Consider the following 20,580-nt stretch of genomic DNA (forward strand, 5'->3'; position numbering starts at 1 on the left):
TTGTGAATAACTTGAAAATCTTAGCTCAAACAGCTGCAAAACCTATTTCCCCAGCATGGAAATGCTGAATTCTATATGGCCAAGCCTGAAATATGTGTGTCCGAGTCTCCTATCAAAAGTTACAGCTGTCTTTATGGACTTGGTGAAAATCGCCTTATTTCGGCGAGACAGTGCGTTTCTCGCCTGAAACACATTATGGGTTTTCATTTTGTGAATAACTTGAAAATCTTAGCTCAAACAGCTGCAAAACCTATTTCCCCAGCATGGAAATGCTGAATTCTATAAGGCCAAGCCTGAAATATGTGTGTCCGAGTCTCCTATCAAAAGTTACAGCTGTCTTTATGGACTTGGTGAAAATCGCCTTATTTCGGCGAGACAGTGCGTTTCTCGCCTGAAACACATTATGGGTTTTCATTTTGTGAATAACTTGAAAATCTTAGCTCAAACAGCTGCAAAACCTATTTCCCCAGCATGGAAATGCTGAATTCTATAAGGCCAAGCCTGAAATATGTGTGTCCGAGTCTCCTATCAAAAGTTACAGCTGTCTTTATGGACTTGGTGAAAATCGCCTTATTTCGGCGAGACAGTGCGTTTCTGGCTATTACATGCATTTGAATGGAGTTCTCGCCTGAAACACATTATGGGTTTTCATTTTGTGAATAACTTGAAAATCTTTGCTCAAACAGCTGCAAAACCTATTTCCCCAGCATGGAAATGCTGAATTCTATAAGGCCAAGCCTGAAATATGTGTGTCCGAGTCTCCTATCAAAAGTTACAGCTGTCTTTATGGACTTGGTGAAAATCGCCTTATTTCGGCGAGACACAGTGCGTTTCTCGCCTGAAACACATTATGGGTTTTCATTTTGTGAATAACTTGAAAATCTTAGCTCAAACAGCTGCAAAACCTATTTCCCCAGCATGGAAATGCTGAATTCTATAAGGCCAAGCCTGAAATATGTGTGTCCGAGTCTCCTATCAAAAGTTACAGCTGTCTTTATGGACTTGGTGAAAATCGCCTTATTTCGGCGAGACAGTGCGTTTCGCTATTACATGCATTTGAATGGAGTTCTCGCCTGAAACACATTATGGGTTTTCATTTTGTGCATAACTTGAAAATCTTAGCTCAAACAGCTGCAAAACCTATTTCCCCAGCATGGAAATGCTGAATTCTATAAGGCCAAGCCTGAAATATGTGTGTCCGAGTCTCCTATCAAAAGTTACAGCTGTCTTTATGGACTTGGTGAAAATCGCCTTATTTCGGCGAGACAGTGCGTTCTGGCTATTACATGCATTTGAATGGAGTTCTCGCCTGAAACACATTATGGGTTTTCATTTTGTGCATAACTTGAAAATCTTAGCTCAAACAGCTGCAAAACCTATTTCCCCAGCATGGAAATGCTGAATTCTATAAGGCCAAGCCTGAAATATGTGTGTCCGAGTCTCCTATCAAAAGTTACAGCTGTCTTTATGGACTTGGTGAAAATCGCCTTATTTCGGCGAGACAGTGCGTTCTCGCCTGAAACACATTATGGGTTTTCATTTTGTGAATAACTTGAAAATCTTAGCTCAAACAGCTGCAAAACCTATTTTCCCAGCATGGAAATGCTGAATTCTATAAGGCCAAGCCTGAAATATGTGTGTCCGAGTCTCCTATCAAAAGTTACAGCTGTCTTTATGGACTTGGTGAAAATCGCCTTATTTCGGCGAGACAGTGCGTTTCTCGCTATTACATGCATTTGAATGGAGTTCTCGCCTGAAACACATTATGGGTTTTCATTTTGTGCATAACTTGAAAATCTTAGCTCAAACAGCTGCAAAACCTATTTCCCCAGCATGGAAATGCTGAATTCTATAAGGCCAAGCCTGAAATATGTGTGTCCGAGTCTCCTATCAAAAGTTACAGCTGTCTTTATGGACTTGGTGAAAATCGCCTTATTTCGGCGAGACAGTGCGTTTCTCGCCTGAAACACATTATGGGTTTTCATTTTGTGAATAACTTGAAAATCTTAGCTCAAACAGCTGCAAAACCTATTTCCCCAGCATGGAAATGCTGAATTCTATAAGGCCAAGCCTGAAATATGTGTGTCCGAGTCTCCTATCAAAAGTTACAGCTGTCTTTATGGACTTGGTGAAAATCGCCTTATTTCGGCGAGACAGTGCGTTTCGCCTGAAACACATTATGGGTTTTCATTTTGTGAATAACTTGAAAATCTTAGCTCAAACAGCTGCAAAACCTATTTCCCCAGCATGGAAATGCTGAATTCTATAAGGCCAAGCCTGAAATATGTGTGTCCGAGTCTCCTATCAAAAGTTACAGCTGTCTTTATGGACTTGGTGAAAATCGCCTTATTTCGGCGAGACAGTGCGTTTCTCGCTATTACATGCATTTGAATGGAGTTCTCGCCTGAAACACATTATGGGTTTTCATTTTGTGCATAACTTGAAAATCTTAGCTCAAACAGCTGCAAAACCTATTTCCCCAGCATGGAAATGCTGAATTCTATAAGGCCAAGCCTGAAATATGTGTGTCCGAGTCTCCTATCAAAAGTTACAGCTGTCTTTATGGACTTGGTGAAAATCGCCTTATTTCGGCGAGACAGTGCGTTTCTGGCTATTACATGCATTTGAATGGAGTTCTCGCCTGAAACACATTATGGGTTTTCATTTTGTGCATAACTTGAAAATCTTAGCTCAAACAGCTGCAAAACCTATTTCCCCAGCATGGAAATGCTGAATTCTATAAGGCCAAGCCTGAAATATGTGTGTCCGAGTCTCCTATCAAAAGTTACAGCTGTCTTTATGGACTTGGTGAAAATCGCCTTATTTCGCGAGACAGTGCGTTCTGGCTATTACATGCATTTGAATGGAGTTCTCGCCTGAAACACATTATGGGTTTTCATTTTGTGAATAACTTGAAAATCTTTGCTCAAACAGCTGCAAAACCTATTTCCCCAGCATGGAAATGCTGAATTCTATAAGGCCAAGCCTGAAATATGTGTGTCCGAGTCTCCTATCAAAAGTTACAGCTGTCTTTATGGACTTGGTGAAAATCGCCTTATTTCGGCGAGACAGTGCGTTTCTCGCCTGAAACACATTATGGGTTTTCATTTTGTGAATAACTTGAAAATCTTAGCTCAAACAGCTGCAAAACCTATTTCCCCAGCATGGAAATGCTGAATTCTATAAGGCCAAGCCTGAAATATGTGTGTCCGAGTCTCCTATCAAAAGTTACAGCTGTCTTTATGGACTTGGTGAAAATCGCCTTATTTCGCGAGACAGTGCGTTCTGGCTATTACATGCATTTGAATGGAGTTCTCGCCTGAAACACATTATGGGTTTTCATTTTGTGCATAACTTGAAAATCTTTGCTCAAACAGCTGCAAAACCTATTTCCCCAGCATGGAAATGCTGAATTCTATAAGGCCAAGCCTGAAATATGTGTGTCCGAGTCTCCTATCAAAAGTTACAGCTGTCTTTATGGACTTGGTGAAAATCGCCTTATTTCGGCGAGACAGTGCGTTTCTCGCCTGAAACACATTATGGGTTTTCATTTTGTGAATAACTTGAAAATCTTAGCTCAAACAGCTGCAAAACCTATTTCCCCAGCATGGAAATGCTGAATTCTATAAGGCCAAGCCTGAAATATGTGTGTCCGAGTCTCCTATCAAAAGTTACAGCTGTCTTTATGGACTTGGTGAAAATCGCCTTATTTCGGCGAGACAGTGCGTTTCTCGCTATTACATGCATTTGAATGGAGTTCTCGCCTGAAACACATTATGGGTTTTCATTTTGTGCATAACTTGAAAATCTTAGCTCAAACAGCTGCAAACCTATTTCCCCAGCATGGAAATGCTGAATTCTATAAGGCCAAGCCTGAAATATGTGTGTCCGAGTCTCCTATCAAAAGTTACAGCTGTCTTTATGGACTTGGTGAAAATCGCCTTATTTCGGCGAGACAGTGCGTTCTGGCTATTACATGCATTTGAATGGAGTTCTCGCCTGAAACACATTATGGGTTTTCATTTTGTGAATAACTTGAAAATCTTAGCTCAAACAGCTGCAAAACCTATTTCCCCAGCATGGAAATGCTGAATTCTATAAGGCCAAGCCTGAAATATGTGTGTCCGAGTCTCCTATCAAAAGTTACAGCTGTCTTTATGGACTTGGTGAAAATCGCCTTATTTCGGCGAGACAGTGCGTTTCTCGCCTGAAACACATTATGGGTTTTTTCATTTTGTGAATAACTTGAAAATCTTAGCTCAAACAGCTGCAAAACCTATTTCCCCAGCATGGAAATGCTGAATTCTATAAGGCCAAGCCTGAAATATGTGTGTGTCCGAGTCTCCTATCAAAAGTTACAGCTGTCTTTATGGACTTGGTGAAAATCGCCTTATTTCGGCGAGACAGTGCGTTTCTGGCTATTACATGCATTTGAATGGAGTTCTCGCCTGAAACACATTATGGGTTTTCATTTTGTGAATAACTTGAAAATCTTTGCTCAAACAGCTGCAAAACCTATTTCCCCAGCATGGAAATGCTGAATTCTATAAGGCCAAGCCTGAAATATGTGTGTCCGAGTCTCCTATCAAAAGTTACAGCTGTCTTTATGGACTTGGTGAAAATCGCCTTATTTCGGCGAGACAGTGCGTTTCTCGCCTGAAACACATTATGGGTTTTCATTTTGTGAATAACTTGAAAATCTTAGCTCAAACAGCTGCAAAACCTATTTCCCCAGCATGGAAATGCTGAATTCTATAAGGCCAAGCCTGAAATATGTGTGTCCGAGTCTCCTATCAAAAGTTACAGCTGTCTTTATGGACTTGGTGAAAATCGCCTTATTTCGGCGAGACAGTGCGTTCTGGCTATTACATGCATTTGAATGGAGTTCTCGCCTGAAACACATTATGGGTTTTCATTTTGTGCATAACTTGAAAATCTTTGCTCAAACAGCTGCAAAACCTATTTCCCCAGCATGGAAATGCTGAATTCTATAAGGCCAAGCCTGAAATATGTGTGTCCGAGTCTCCTATCAAAAGTTACAGCTGTCTTTATGGACTTGGTGAAAATCGCCTTATTTCGGCGAGACAGTGCGTTTCTCGCCTGAAACACATTATGGGTTTTCATTTTGTGAATAACTTGAAAATCTTAGCTCAAACAGCTGCAAAACCTATTTCCCCAGCATGGAAATGCTGAATTCTATAAGGCCAAGCCTGAAATATGTGTGTCCGAGTCTCCTATCAAAAGTTACAGCTGTCTTTATGGACTTGGTGAAAATCGCCTTATTTCGGCGAGACAGTGCGTTTCTCGCTATTACATGCATTTGAATGGAGTTCTCGCCTGAAACACATTATGGGTTTTCATTTTGTGCATAACTTGAAAATCTTAGCTCAAACAGCTGCAAAACCTATTTCCCCAGCATGGAAATGCTGAATTCTATAAGGCCAAGCCTGAAATATGTGTGTCCGAGTCTCCTATCAAAAGTTACAGCTGTCTTTATGGACTTGGTGAAAATCGCCTTATTTCGGCGAGACAGTGCGTTTCTCGCTATTACATGCATTTGAATGGAGTTCTCGCCTGAAACACATTATGGGTTTTCATTTTGTGAATAACTTGAAAATCTTTGCTCAAACAGCTGCAAAACCTATTTCCCCAGCATGGAAATGCTGAATTCTATAAGGCCAAGCCTGAAATATGTGTGTCCGAGTCTCCTATCAAAAGTTACAGCTGTCTTTATGGACTTGGTGAAAATCGCCTTATTTCGGCGAGACAGTGCGTTTCTCGCCTGAAACACATTATGGGTTTTCATTTTGTGAATAACTTGAAAATCTTAGCTCAAACAGCTGCAAAACCTATTTCCCCAGCATGGAAATGCTGAATTCTATAAGGCCAAGCCTGAAATATGTGTGTCCGAGTCTCCTATCAAAAGTTACAGCTGTCTTTATGGACTTGGTGAAAATCGCCTTATTTCGGCGAGACAGTGCGTTTCTCGCCTGAAACACATTATGGGTTTTCATTTTGTGAATAACTTGAAAATCTTAGCTCAAACAGCTGCAAAACCTATTTCCCCAGCATGGAAATGCTGAATTCTATAAGGCCAAGCCTGAAATATGTGTGTCCGAGTCTCCTATCAAAAGTTACAGCTGTCTTTATGGACTTGGTGAAAATCGCCTTATTTCGGCAAGACAGTGCGTTCTGGCTATTACATGCATTTGAATGGAGTTCTCGCCTGAAACACATTATGGGTTTTCATTTTGTGAATAACTTGAAAATCTTTGCTCAAACAGCTGCAAAACCTATTTCCCCAGCATGGAAATGCTGAATTCTATAAGGCCAAGCCTGAAATATGTGTGTCCGAGTCTCCTATCAAAAGTTACAGCTGTCTTTATGGACTTGGTGAAAATCGCCTTATTTCGGCGAGACAGTGCGTTTCGCCTGAAACACATTATGGGTTTTCATTTTGTGAATAACTTGAAAATCTTAGCTCAAACAGCTGCAAAACCTATTTCCCCAGCATGGAAATGCTGAATTCTATAAGGCCAAGCCTGAAATATGTGTGTCCGAGTCTCCTATCAAAAAAGTTACAGCTGTCTTTATGGACTTGGTGAAAATCGCCTTATTTCGGCGAGACAGTGCGTTTCTCGCCTGAAACACATTATGGGTTTTCATTTTGTGAATAACTTGAAAATCTTAGCTCAAACAGCTGCAAAACCTATTTCCCCAGCATGGAAATGCTGAATTCTATAAGGCCAAGCCTGAAATATGTGTGTCCGAGTCTCCTATCAAAAGTTACAGCTGTCTTTATGGACTTGGTGAAAATCGCCTTATTTCGGCGAGACAGTGCGTTCTCGCTATTACATGCATTTGAATGGAGTTCTCGCCTGAAACACATTATGGGTTTTCATTTTGTGCATAACTTGAAAATCTTAGCTCAAACAGCTGCAAAACCTATTTCCCCAGCATGGAAATGCTGAATTCTATAAGGCCAAGCCTGAAATATGTGTGTCCGAGTCTCCTATCAAAAGTTACAGCTGTCTTTATGGACTTGGTGAAAATCGCCTTATTTCGGCGAGACAGTGCGTTTCTGGCTATTACATGCATTTGAATGGAGTTCTCGCCTGAAACACATTATGGGTTTTCATTTTGTGCATAACTTGAAAATCTTAGCTCAAACAGCTGCAAAACCTATTTCCCCAGCATGGAAATGCTGAATTCTATAAGGCCAAGCCTGAAATATGTGTGTCCGAGTCTCCTATCAAAAGTTACAGCTGTCTTTATGGACTTGGTGAAAATCGCCTTATTTCGGCGAGACAGTGCGTTTCTCGCTATTACATGCATTTGAATGGAGTTCTCGCCTGAAACACATTATGGGTTTTCATTTTGTGAATAACTTGAAAATCTTAGCTCAAACAGCTGCAAAACCTATTTCCCCAGCATGGAAATGCTGAATTCTATAAGGCCAAGCCTGAAATATGTGTGTCCGAGTCTCCTATCAAAAGTTACAGCTGTCTTTATGGACTTGGTGAAAATCGCCTTATTTCGGCGAGACAGTGCGTTTCTCGCCTGAAACACATTATGGGTTTTCATTTTGTGAATAACTTGAAAATCTTAGCTCAAACAGCTGCAAAACCTATTTCCCCAGCATGGAAATGCTGAATTCTATAAGGCCAAGCCTGAAATATGTGTGTCCGAGTCTCCTATCAAAAGTTACAGCTGTCTTTATGGACTTGGTGAAAATCGCCTTATTTCGGCGAGACAGTGCGTTTCTCGCCTGAAACACATTATGGGTTTTCATTTTGTGAATAACTTGAAAATCTTAGCTCAAACAGCTGCAAAACCTATTTCCCCAGCATGGAAATGCTGAATTCTATAAGGCCAAGCCTGAAATATGTGTGTCCGAGTCTCCTATCAAAAGTTACAGCTGTCTTTATGGACTTGGTGAAAATCGCCTTATTTCGCGAGACAGTGCGTTCTCGCTATTACATGCATTTGAATGGAGTTCTCGCCTGAAACACATTATGGGTTGTTTTCATTTTGTGCATAACTTGAAAATCTTAGCTCAAACAGCTGCAAAACCTATTTCCCCAGCATGGAAATGCTGAATTCTATAAGGCCAAGCCTGAAATATGTGTGTCCGAGTCTCCTATCAAAAGTTACAGCTGTCTTTATGGACTTGGTGAAAATCGCTTTATTTCGGCGAGACAGTGCGTTTCTGGCTATTACATGCATTTGAATGGAGTTCTCGCCTGAAACACATTATGGGTTTTCATTTTGTGCATAACTTGAAAATCTTAGCTCAAACAGCTGCAAAACCTATTTCCCCAGCATGGAAATGCTGAATTCTATAAGGCCAAGCCTGAAATATGTGTGTCCGAGTCTCCTATCAAAAGTTACAGCTGTCTTTATGGACTTGGTGAAAATCGCCTTATTTCGGCGAGACAGTGCGTTTCTCGCCTGAAACACATTATGGGTTTTCATTTTGTGAATAACTTGAAAATCTTAGCTCAAACAGCTGCAAAACCTATTTCCCCAGCATGGAAATGCTGAATTCTATAAGGCCAAGCCTGAAATATGTGTGTCCGAGTCTCCTATCAAAAGTTACAGCTGTCTTTATGGACTTGGTGAAAATTGCCTTATTTCGGCGAGACAGTGTTTCTCGCTATTACATGCATTTGAATGGAGTTCTCGCCTGAAACACATTATGGGTTTTCATTTTGTGAATAACTTGAAAATCTTAGCTCAAACAGCTGCAAAACCTATTTCCCCAGCATGGAAATGCTGAATTCTATAAGGCCAAGCCTGAAATATGTGTGTCTGAGTCTTCTATCAAAAGTTACAGCTGTCTTTATGGACTTGGTGAAAATTGCCTTATTTTGGCGAGACAGCGTTTCTCGCTATTACATGCATTTGAATGGAGTTCTCGCCTGAAACACATTATGGGTTTTCATTTTGTGAATAACTTGAAAATCTTAGCTCAAACAGCTGCAAAACCTATTTCCCCAGCATGGAAATGCTGAATTCTATAAGGCCAAGCCTGAAATATGTGTGTCCGAGTCTCCTATCAAAAGTTACAGCTGTCTTTATGGACTTGGTGAAAATCGCCTTATTTCGGCGAGACAGTGCGTTTCTCGCCTGAAACACATTATGGGTTTTCATTTTGTGCATAACTTGAAAATCTTAGCTCAAACAGCTGCAAAACCTATTTCCCCAGCATGGAAATGCTGAATTCTATAAGGCCAAGCCTGAAATATGTGTGTCCGAGTCTCCTATCAAAAGTTACAGCTGTCTTTATGGACTTGGTGAAAATCGCCTTATTTCGGCGAGAGAGTGCGTTTCTCGCTATTACATGCATTTGAATGGAGTTCTCGCCTGAAACACATTATGGGTTTTCATTTTGTGCATAACTTGAAAATCTTAGCTCAAACAGCTGCAAAACCTATTTCCCCAGCATGGAAATGCTGAATTCTATAAGGCCAAGCCTGAAATATGTGTGTCCGAGTCTCCTATCAAAAGTTACAGCTGTCTTTATGGACTTGGTGAAAATCGCCTTATTTCGGCGAGACAGTGCGTTTCTGGCTATTACATGCATTTGAATGGAGTTCTCGCCTGAAACACATTATGGGTTTTCATTTTGTGAATAACTTGAAAATCTTTGCTCAAACAGCTGCAAAACCTATTTCCCCAGCATGGAAATGCTGAATTCTATAAGGCCAAGCCTGAAATATGTGTGTCCGAGTCTCCTATCAAAAGTTACAGCTGTCTTTATGGACTTGGTGAAAATCGCCTTATTTCGGCGAGACAGTGCGTTTCTCGCCTGAAACACATTATGGGTTTTCATTTTGTGAATAACTTGAAAATCTTAGCTCAAACAGCTGCAAAACCTATTTCCCCAGCATGGAAATGCTGAATTCTATAAGGCCAAGCCTGAAATATGTGTGTCCGAGTCTCCTATCAAAAGTTACAGCTGTCTTTATGGACTTGGTGAAAATCGCCTTATTTCGGCGAGACAGTGCGTTTCTCGCTATTACATGCATTTGAATGGAGTTCTCGCCTGAAACACATTATGTCACGATCCTGGGTCCTTTTGACCCAGCGTTTTGTGTTTTCTACTAGTGTCATTTTGGTTCTGTTCTTCCTCCGGTTTAGTGTTGTTCTGTTCTGCCGTCTACCCCTGTGTTAAGTCCGCGTTTGCTAGTCTGTGTCTTTGTGTGTATGTGTTTCCTGTTTTATTGTGACGGTCTGTGTCTTATCTCAGTGTGTTCAGTTTACTCTTCCCCTGTCTCGTCAGGTCTGATTACTCCCAGCTGTGCCCTCCTTTTGTGTCTCATTCCCTCGTTATCCTTCTGTGTATTTAAACCTCGTGTCTGCCTCTGTTAGTTGCTGTTTCGCCTGTGTTGTTTCCCTAGATGTCCCTCGTCTCTCCATATGTGTTTCCTCGGACCTCCCTGCGTCTTCGCTTTCTGGTTTGCTTTGTTAGTTTTCCCAGTTTAGGTTACCTGTTAGTGTCACTCGCCATTTCTGTTTATTTGCCTTATTGTTAATAAATTCTTACCTGCACTTGAGCTGCTGCTGCCTGGTCCTAATTAACTTCCCCACGGCTTGCACCCGCAAACCGTGACAGCACGAAACAGCCAACATGGACCCAGCAGCTTGCGACCCTTCGAGGAGCTGAGGATGACATCATTTTCTCCGTTGAGAACCTTCTCAGCCTGTGGTTGGAACATCCCGGAGGAGCTTCGTCGCGCTGTGGAAACACGCCTACAGCGGCTCTTCTCTGGTCTTCCGTGGCTGTTTGGCTCGCTCTCTCCGACCATTCAGGCCTTCCTTCAGTGCACACCTCACCTGCTCTCTGCCACTCCTGCCTCACCGCCCGACTCGCCGAATGTGATCTTGCCTGGCCCGTCCGGAGCCATCGGCGGGAGGAAATGTCGATCGCGCCGCCGCGGCGCGCCACCCCCACAGCCGACATCCGGACTTTTAATTCGCCGGTTGCGGTGAGTGAGGACTCCTTTCTGTTTTCGGACTGTTTGACTGTTCATTCTGGGGCTGTCTTCTGTGTGGCAGATAATGTTGGGGACAGTTCGTTGCCTGCCCAACAGCAACTCTCGGCTCAGTTAGCTGCCTCGCAGCCACTCTCTGCCCAGTTAGCTGCCTCGCAGCCACTCTCTGCCCAGTTAGCTGCCTCGCAGCCACTCTCTGCCCAGTTAGCTGCCTCGCAGCCACTCTCTGCCCAGTTAGCTGCCTCGCAGCCACTCTCTGCCCAGTTAGCTGCCTCGCAGCCACTCTCTGCTCAGGTTTCTGGTGTCACTCCACCGCTGCTTTCAGAATCCAGGCCCTGCAGGAGGGGCAAGCAGCGGTGTAAGAAGGATTATGTGGTGGAAGACACTGGGCTCACTCCGCTGCAATCCTTTGCTTTGTATTTGGGACTTCCAAGTTCGGAGCTACACAAGCTTCCCGCCTCCTCGCCCCAGTCTCGTTCCACCACACCTCCCCAGCCCCCAGTTGCTGGCTTAGCTGCCCAGCCTCCAGTGCCTCACTTAGCTGCCCAGCCTCCAGTAGCTCACTTAGCTGCCCAGCCTCCAGTAGCTCACTTAGCTGCCCAGCCTCCAGTAGCTCACTTAGCTGCCCAGCCTCCAGTAGCTCACTTAGCTGCCCAGCCTCCAGTAGCTCACTTAGCTGCCCAGCCTCCAGTAGCTCACTTAGCTGCCCAGCCTCCAGTAGCTCACTTAGCTGCCCAGCCTCCAGTAGCTCACTTAGCTGCCCAGCCTCTAGTAGCTCACTTAGCTGCCCAGCCTCTAGTAGCTCACTTAGCTGCCCAGCCTCTAGTAGCTCACTTAGCTGCCCAGCCTCCAGTGCTCCCAGTTTCACCTGTAGTTCAGGTCCCTGTGCCGCCTGTAGTTCAGGCCCCAGTGCCGCCTGTAGTTCAGGCCCCAGTGCCGCCTGTAGTTCAGGCCCCAGTGCCGCCTGTAGTTCAGGCCCCAGTGCCGCCTGTAGTTCAGGCCCCAGTGCCGCCTGTAGTTCAGGCTCCAGTGTCCCCCGCAGCTCCAGTGTCCCCCGCAGCTCCGTCGCTCATTCCGTCACCAGTCTCACACACTCACTTCATGCAGGGAGAAGGTCTAAGTTCCTCCCAGGAGATTCCTGCGCTTTAGCTGCTTCAAGCGAGTAATGCTCTCCAGGGCCTCCCCAGAAGCTAGGTTTCACCCCCAGCTGTTTCTGGACCCCTGAAGATTAAGCAGCTCTCAGAGAACTCCTCCGTGTCAGTGTTGCCTGGGCAAAACCAGTGCTCGGTGCATTGCCAGTCACCTCTGTGTCAGCTAGTGGCCTCCATGACCGCTGGCTCAGGCATGGCTTCCGCTGGAGGGTCCGAGGGTCCGCCCGCCTTCGTTTCCTGTCGCCGCTGGAGGGTCCGAGGGACCGCCCGCCTTCGCTTCCTGTCGCCGCTGGAGGGTCCGAGGGACGCTCCGGCCTTTGCTTCCTGTCGCCGCTGGAGGGTCCAAGGACCGCCCGCCTTTGCTTCCTGTCGCCGCTGGAGGGTCCGAGGGACCGCCCGCCTTTGCTTCCTGTCGTCGCTGGAGGGTCCGAGGGACCGCCCGGCCTTTGCTTCCTGTCGCCGCTGGAGGGTCCAGGGATCCGCCCAGCCTGCAGCGCCTCGTCTCCGGCTTCCACGCCGCCGCCAGCTGCAGCGCCTCCGTCTCCGGCTTCCACGCCGCCGCCAGCTGCAGCGCCTGCGTCTCCGGCTTACACGCCGCCGCCAGCTGCAGCGCCTCCGTCTCGGCTTTCACTCCGCCGCCAGCTGCAGCGCCTCCGCTCTCGGCTTTCACGCCGCCGCCAGCTGCAGCGCGTCCGCCTCCGGCTTCCACGCCGCCGCCAGCTGCAGCGCCTCCGCTCGCTTCCACGCCGCCGCCAGCTGCAGCGCCGCCGTCTCCGGCTTCCACGCCGCCGCCAGCTGCAGCGCCGCCGCCTCCGGCTTCCACGCCGCCGCCTGCAGCGCTTCCATCTCTGGCTTTCACACCAGCTGCCGCCTCTTCATTCACGCCAGCTGCAGCGCCTCCGTCTCGGCTTCCACGCCGCCAGCAGCTGCAGCTTCACCATCCACGCCAGCGGCAGCCTCACCATCTCACGCCGCCTCCGGCTTCCACGCCGCCGCCGCCTGCAGCGCTTCCGCCTCTGGCTTCCATGCCAGCTGCCGCCTCTTCATTCACGCCAGCTGCAGCCTCACCATCTACGCCGCCAGCTGCAGTGCCTTCGTCTCCGGCTTCCACGCCGTCACCTGCGGCCTCTTCGTCTCCGGCTTCCTCGCCACCTGCGGCCTCTTCGTCTCCGGCTTCCTCGCCGTCACCTGCGGCCTCTTCGCCTCCGGCTTCCTCGCCGTCACCTGCGGCCTCTTCGCCTCCGGCTTCCTCGCCGTCACCTGCGGCCTCTTCGTCTCCGGCTTCCTCGCCGTCACCTGCGGCCTCTTCGTCTCCGGCTTCCTTGCCGTCACCTGCGGCATCGTCGTCTCCGGCTTCCTTGCCGTCACCTACGGCATCGTCGTCTCCGGCTTCCTCGCCGTCACCTGCGGCCTCTTCGTCTCCGGCTTCCTCGCCGTCACCTGCGGCCTCATCGTCTCCGGCTTCCACGCCGTCACCTGCGGCCTCTTCAGCGTCGTCTGGTCCAGCCCGTCCGGGGTCTGCAGCGTCGCCTGGTCCTACCCGTCCGGGTCCGCAGCTGACTGGCCACCTTCCAGGCCACTGGCCAGGCGACATCGCCGTCGTGGGCGGCCCCGGACCGCCTCCGCCTGGGTCGTCGCCGCTGCCCGTCCTCACGGCCGGCCCCTGAACTGTCCGGGCTCCTGGGTTGTCGGCCCCCGGGCCGGCCCCCTGACCTGGGTCCACATCGCCACCGTGGCCTTCCGCACGGTCGGCCCCCGGAACTGTTTGGACTCCTGTGCGGTCGGCCCCCTGGCCATTGTAATGTGTATTTGGATGACATTGTGGTATATTCTTCTTGCTGGACTGATCATGTGAGTACTCTGAGGGATGTTTTTGCTCGTTTAACCCAGGCTTCCCTAACTCTGAACCTGGCAAAGTGTGAATTTGCCAAGGCGGTAGTGACATACCTCGGAAAACAAGTAGGACACGGCCAGGTGCGTCCCGTGAATGCAAAAGTGGAGGCCGTACTGAGCTACCCGGTGCCCACCACAAGACGGGAGCTCAGGCGCTTCTTGGGTCTAGTGGGCTACTACAGATGTTTCTGCCGGAACTTTTCGACAGTAGTGGCTCCCCTGACTCATCTGTGCAGTCCAAAGGAACCCTTCGTATGGACTGCTGAGTGTCAACATGCACATGGCACAGTCAAATGCATACCGGTGCCCCCCTCTTGAGTGGGGGGGCACCGGTATGCGTGTTGCTTAATAGGGCACGCATCACCCACGTCAATGTCGTGCTTTAACACTGGGACTGTGACTGCATTTACCCCCATTTTGCCAGAGCTGTGAGCCATAGTGTTTTGGGCAGCAGGCCTTAGTGTGTGTGCGTGTGAGAGAACTTAAAACTCTGAACTTTGTTTTTCTTTCTTTTATTGTGAGCAGAGGTGTACCCTGTGTTAATTAGTTCATCGTTGTGGAAGCAGGTAGGGGTTCTCTGCCATTTTTGTTTCAACTGTTTTCTCCTGTTTTGGTTAGACAGGGAGCTCAGCCATTGTATTTTGTTTGGGTTAGAAAGTTCTTGGTTTGTTTCTTAGCTAAAAGGGGGTGTTTTGTTTGTTGTTTTGGCCTTGGAGACCCTGAAGAAAAGAGCTTCCCTGTGTTTATTTTTACTGTAGTAGTTTTGGGCAATAAATCATGTTTAATGACATCTGTTTTCCAGTAGTTCATATTTTCTTTTTCACTTTGTGTTACCCCCCACCCCAGCCAACACTTCGTTCTTAAGTGGGGCGTAACACCGGCCCCCTGAACTTTTCTGTTTTGGACTCTGTTTCCTTGGGCTCCAGTGTGTTTCTTTTGTTGTTTTTTGGTGCTGGCTCGTGTTTTGCTTTTGGTTTTTTGTCCCTCTTGTGCTCCTGTTTTGGTTTTGCCTCGAGCCCTCCGTCCTGGACCCCCACCGCCCGCCCTGGTCGGGTTGTTTGTTGTTTTGTTTTTTGTTTTTTCTCTCTGGCTGTTTTGTTTCCTTGTTGGGCTGTCTGGGGCCAGCCTTTGACGGGGGGGTACTGTCACGATCCTGGGTCCTTTTGACCCAGCGTTTTGTGTTTTCTACTAGTGTCATTTTGGTTCTGTTCTTCCTCCGGTTTAGTGTTGTTCTGTTCTGCCGTCTACCCCTGTGTTAAGTCCGCGTTTGCTAGTCTGTGTCTTTGTGTGTATGTGTTTCCTGTTTTATTGTGACGGTCTGTGTCTTATCTCAGTGTGTTCAGTTTACTCTTCCCCTGTCTCGTCAGGTCTGATTACTCCCAGCTGTGCCCTCCTTTTGTGTCTCATTCCCTCGTTATCCTTCTGTGTATTTAAACCTCGTGTCTGCCTCTGTTAGTTGCTGTTTCGTCTGTGTTGTTTCCCCTAGATGTCCCTGCGTCTCTCCATATGTGTTTCCTCGGACCTCCCTGCGTCTTCGTTTCTGGTTTGCTTTGTTAGTTTTCCCAGTTTAGGTTAGCTGTTAGTGTCACTCGCCATTTCTGTTTATTTGCCTTATTGTTAATAAATTCTTACCTGCACTTGAGCTGCTGCTGCCTGGTCCTAATTAACTTCCCCACGGCTTGCACCCGCAAACCGTGACACATTATGGGTTTTCATTTTGTGCATAACTTGAAAATCTTAGCTCAAACAGCTGCAAAACCTATTTCCCCAGCATGGAAATGCTGAATTCTATAAGGCCAAGCCTGAAATATGTGTGTCCGAGTCTCCTATCAAAAGTTACAGCTGTCTTTATGGACTTGGTGAAAATCGCCTTATTTCGGCGAGACAGTGCGTTTCTGGCTATTACATGCATTTGAATGGAGTTCTCGCCTGAAACACATTATGGGTTTTCATTTTGTGAATAACTTGAAAATCTTTGCTCAAACAGCTGTAAAACCTATTTCCCCAGCATGGAAATGCTGAATTCTATAAGGCCAAGCCTGAAATATGTGTGTCCGAGTCTCCTATCAAAAGTTACAGCTGTCTTTATGGACTTGGTGAAAATCGCCTTTATTTCGGCGAGACAGTGCGTTCTTCGCCTGAAACACATTATGGGTTTTCATTTTGTGAATAACTTGAAAATCTTTGCTCAAACAGCTGCAAAACCTATTTCCCCAGCATGGAAATGCTGAATTCTATAAGGCCAAGCCTGAAATATGTGTGTCCGAGTCTCCTATCAAAAGTTACAGCTGTCTTTATGGACTTGGTGAAAATCGCCTTATTTCGGCGAGACAGTGCATTTCTCGCTATTACATGCATTTGAATGGAGTTCTCGCCTGAAACACATTATGGGTTTTCATTTTGTGAATAACTTGAAAATCTTTGCTCAAACAGCTGCAAAACCTATTTCCCCAGCATGGAAATGCTGAATTCTATAAGGCCAAGCCTGAAATATGTGTGTCCGAGTCTCCTATCAAAAGTTACAGCTGTCTTTATGGACTTGGTGAAAATCGCCTTATTTTCGGCGAGACAGTGCGTTTCTCGCCTGAAACACACATTATGGGTTTTCATTTTGTGAATAACTTGAAAATCTTAGCTCAAACAGCTGCAAAACCTATTTCCCCAGCATGGAAATGCTGAATTCTATAAGGCCAAGCCTGAAATATGTGTGTCCGAGTCTCCTATCAAAAGTTACAGCTGTCTTTATGGACTTGGTGAAAATCGCCTTATTTCGGCGAGACAGTGCGTTTCTCGCTATTACATGCATTTGAATGGAGTTCTCGCCTGAAACACATTATGGGTTTTCATTTTGTGCATAACTTGAAAATCTTAGCTCAAACAGCTGCAAAACCTATTTCCCCAGCATGGAAATGCTGAATTCTATAAGGCCAAGCCTGAAATATGTGTGTCCGAGTCTCCTATCAAAAGTTACAGCTGTCTTTATGGACTTGGTGAAAATCGCCTTATTTCGCTGAGACAGTGCGTTTCTCGCTATTACATGCATTTGAATGGAGTTCTCGCCTGAAACACATTATGGGTTTTCATTTTGTGCATAACTTGAAAATCTTAGCTCAAACAGCTGCAAAACCTATTTCCCCAGCATGGAAATGCTGAATCCTATAAGGCCAAGCCTGAAATATGTGTGTCCGAGTCTTCTATCAAAAGTTACAGCTGTCTTTATGGACTTGGTGAAAATCGCTTTATTTCGGCGAGACAGTGCGTTTCTCGCTGTTACATGCATTTGAATGGAGTTCTCGCCTGAAACACATTATGGGTTTTCATTTTGTGAATAACTTGAAAATCTTAGCTCAAACAGCTGCAAAACCTATTTCCCCAGCATGGAAATGCTGAATTCTATAAGGCCAAGCCTGAAATATGTGTGTCCAAGTCTTCTATCAAAAGTTACAGCTGTCTTTGTTAAGATATTCATTGTGTGTACTCATGTTGTACAATATGTTTAACAGAGAGACAGTATTTTAGTTGTCACCACAAGGAGGCACTGTTTCATTGTAAGGGCACGTATGCTGCGTCATCACGCCCCTAAGAAGTGTACCCCCCCAACAAAATGGCACCCATGAGAAAAGTTTTGCCGCGTGTTCATGCGGAATAAAGTTCCCAAACTATTAAGGATATTTTTGCCTCCGTCGTCATTTTTCCTTCGAGTTGATCGCTGTCGATGCTGCAATACTCAACAGGTTATGGGCCCAGGGCCGACTCGAAGAGGAGTTTTTTCTTATGAAGATCCGCAGCCGCAACCGATAGCGGGCTAACGGCTAAATAGCATGGATCAACGAGGAGCAAGCAGGCTGCCTCGACTCATGTTTGACGGAGATGAGACCAAATATGAACTTTGGGAAACTAAGGTGCTAGGATATTTGCACTTGTTGGGATTAAAAGACACTGTTCTGAAAGAACCGAACAGTGAGGCTGAAGTAGCGGTAGACGGTAAGAAGAACGCTGACGCTTACGCCGAGTTAATCCAATTTTTGGACGATAAAAGCCTCTCGCTGATTATGAGAGATGCCCCTGATAATGGGAGAAGAGCATTAGAAATATTGAGGGACTACTACGCTGGAAAGGGGAAGCCCCGAATCATCAACCTGTACACGACGCTGACATCGCTTCAGAAAAAGAGGGAAGAGACTGTCACAGACTATGTCATCAGAGCAGAGGCCGCCATTACAGCACTGCGCAATGCGGGTGAGACTTTAGGTGATGGATTACTGATTGCTATGGTTTTAAAAGGACTACCTGAAAGTTTTAAACCATTTGCAATACACGTTACCCACGCTAAAGACGATATGACATTTGCTGAGTTCAAAACAAAGCTACGGAGTTACGAAGACACTGAAAAGTCAAGCGCATCAGAGTGTAGCGACAACGTAATGAAAACATGAGTAAGAAGCGGGCCTGAGCACATGAGATCCAGTGCACAATGCAGATACAAGAGCGATGTGGACATTGTGTGTTTCAAGTGTGGACTAAAAGGCCACCGAGCAAAAGTGTGCAGACGGAGGACGTGGTGCAGTCATTGCAAAAGTAACACACACAGTGATACCACATGTAGACATAAACACAAACAAGATGGCGCGCGGAAGGTCGCAGATGAGAGCGGCAACGGATCCAAAGCAGAAACGCCGGATTATGCCTTCAGGATTAAGGGCGCAGACATCAAAGTCCAGCAGTCAGCATACAGCATTGAGGAGAAAGGCCTGTTGGTCGACACTGGGGCTACCTCACACATCATTAACGACATCGCCAAGTTCAAGAGCTTCGACGACGCGTTCAGACCGGAGTCACACAGCGTGGAACTGGCAGATGGTACCCAGTGCAGAGGCATCGCCCAACAGAGGGGGGATGCAGAGGTGTTCCTGATTGACAATACAGGCCAGCGACGCAAAGCAACGCTGAAAGATGCGCTGTTTATTCCATCATACCCCCAGAACATATTCTCCGTAAAGTCAGCCACTGCATTAGGAGCAACAGTCACCTTTAAACAAGGGCAGGACATGTTGACCCACAAAGACGGTACTAACTTTAACATTCATGTGTATGGCAAGTTGTACTATTTGCAGACTGAAGTTGAGGGTAATGATAAGTGTAACACCTGTCATGACATACAGGCATGGCATGAGATATTAGGTCATTGCAACTATGAAGATGTAGTAAGATTGCAAAGTGTGGTTAACGGTATGCAGATTAAGGGGAGAACTGATAGACCTGACCAGGAATGTGAAGTGTGTATCCAGGGGAAGTTTGCACAAACCCGAAACAGAGATCCTGATACAAGAGCAAAGGCTCCTTTACAAATGGTACACACAGATTTAGCAGGTCCAATAGCCACTGAATCTATTGATGGGTACAAATATGTACAGTCATTCACCGATGATTATTCAAACTCAGTGTTTGTATATTTCCTGAAGACGAAAACTGATACAGTGCAGGCAACAGAGAAATTTCTAGCGGATGTTGCACCATATGGCAATGTAAAATGCATTAGATCAGACAATGGGACAGAGTTCACATGCAGAGATTTCCAAACCCTGTTAAGAAAAAATGGCATTAAGCATGAGACATCAGCCCCGTACTCACCCCATCAGAACGGTACAGCCGAGAGGGGGTGGCGTACTCTTTTCGAGATGGGCAAGTGCATGCTAATTGAGAGTCAGCTACCGAAATGCCTATGGAACTATGCCATTCAAACTGCTGCTGTAACACGGAACAGGTGCTTTAATAAGCGAACAGGGAAAACACCCTACCAAATGCTGACAGGTAAAAAGCCAGACTTGTCAAAGATGCAGAAATTTGGGTCTGTGTGCTATGCATACAAACAGGACAAGGGGAAACTTGATTCAAAATGTGACCAAGGTTTCTTTGTAGGTTATGATAAGAACAGTCCCGCCTACTTAGTTTACCACCCCGAAACTGAGAAAGTTCAGAAACATAGACTTGTTAAGTTTGTGAGCAAAGTAAATGTAGAAAGACAAACACAGACAGATGAGGGAGAACTAAATGATGACTGTAGCAGAGTAAGACAGCCTATGGCTAACAGACCTTCAGAGAAAGGTGACAAGGACAGTGAGGAGGTTTCAGAACCTATTGTGAGGGACAAAAGTCCACAAAGTGGTATACCTGATGAGCGTGAACGAAAAGGCTCAAGTGTGTCAAGTGATGGATCTGTCAACAAAAGGTATCCTATTAGGGAGAGAAGAAAACCAGGACATTTAAATGACTTTGTAGCTGCCAACAGTGGCAGCGATGAGATCCACACTACCATAGACTACTGCTACAGGGCAGTGTGTGGTGTCCCAAACACATTTAAGGAAGCCATAGAATCAGCTAACTCAAAGAACTGGATCAAAGCCATGGATGAAGAAATTCACTCGTTACGGGAAAATGACACTTTCACCTTAACCACTTTGCCAAAAGGAAAGAAAACAGTGGGGGGGAAGTGGGTTTATTCCGTTAAGAGTGACATTGAGGGAAACGACAAATACAAG

This window comes from Oreochromis aureus, linkage group 14, assembly GCF_013358895.1.
Source record: "Oreochromis aureus strain Israel breed Guangdong linkage group 14, ZZ_aureus, whole genome shotgun sequence".
NCBI lineage: Eukaryota > Metazoa > Chordata > Actinopteri > Cichliformes > Cichlidae > Oreochromis > Oreochromis aureus.